Source organism: Apium graveolens, unplaced genomic scaffold (genome assembly GCF_009905375.1).
Source record: "Apium graveolens cultivar Ventura unplaced genomic scaffold, ASM990537v1 ctg74, whole genome shotgun sequence".
Classification (NCBI taxonomy): domain Eukaryota; kingdom Viridiplantae; phylum Streptophyta; class Magnoliopsida; order Apiales; family Apiaceae; genus Apium; species Apium graveolens.
The window spans coordinates 69,295-70,000 of NW_027420295.1; positions in this window are offsets into that span (position 1 = coordinate 69,295).

The window sequence follows — 706 nt, forward strand, 5'->3', positions numbered from 1 at the left end:
ACACCCTCGAGGCAACCTGAATCACCACTAACAAAGTGGCTGATCAGGAGCCCCGAGGAAGCCCCAAGCGCGCACCGACGCCCCCAGCAGCCCCAGCAGCCGCAGCGCGCGCGCCTGGTAGAAGGGGAGTCCCCCCCTCCCTATATATGACATTTAAGCAATTTCCCAAGTTCCAGCAGTTTTGACCTAGGTGTTCGAGCAATCACAATGCCCTTTTTCGGAGTTCCACTCATTTGTTTTTGATGCTCTTATAACCAAATGAAAGCTTATAAATCCTAGTACTCCAAATAATATTTTCAGATTTTTACAGATTTTTTTAATATTTTATTTTGATTTTATAAATCTTTTTTTCTGAATTAATTCGGGAAGGGATTTGACATACCAAAACTCATTATTTTTTTATGATTCCACTTGGAAAAGATAGCTAATGAAGATTAAGATTTTTCATGATTTTTTCAGATTTTTTGAATTTCAACATATTTTTTTTAATTTTTTATTAGTAATTTAAGGGAAAAATTAATTAAAAAATTAAAAAAAAAATCTTTTTCTTTGATTATATTTCAAAAAATGTAACTTATTTCCTAATATATATTGTTTAGAAAATATTTCTTTTTTTAACATCTAAGCTTTATTCATTTTTTTATTATTAAAGAATGACTCGAACTAACGCCGACACAACCTCCAGTGACCAATGACTATTCAACGA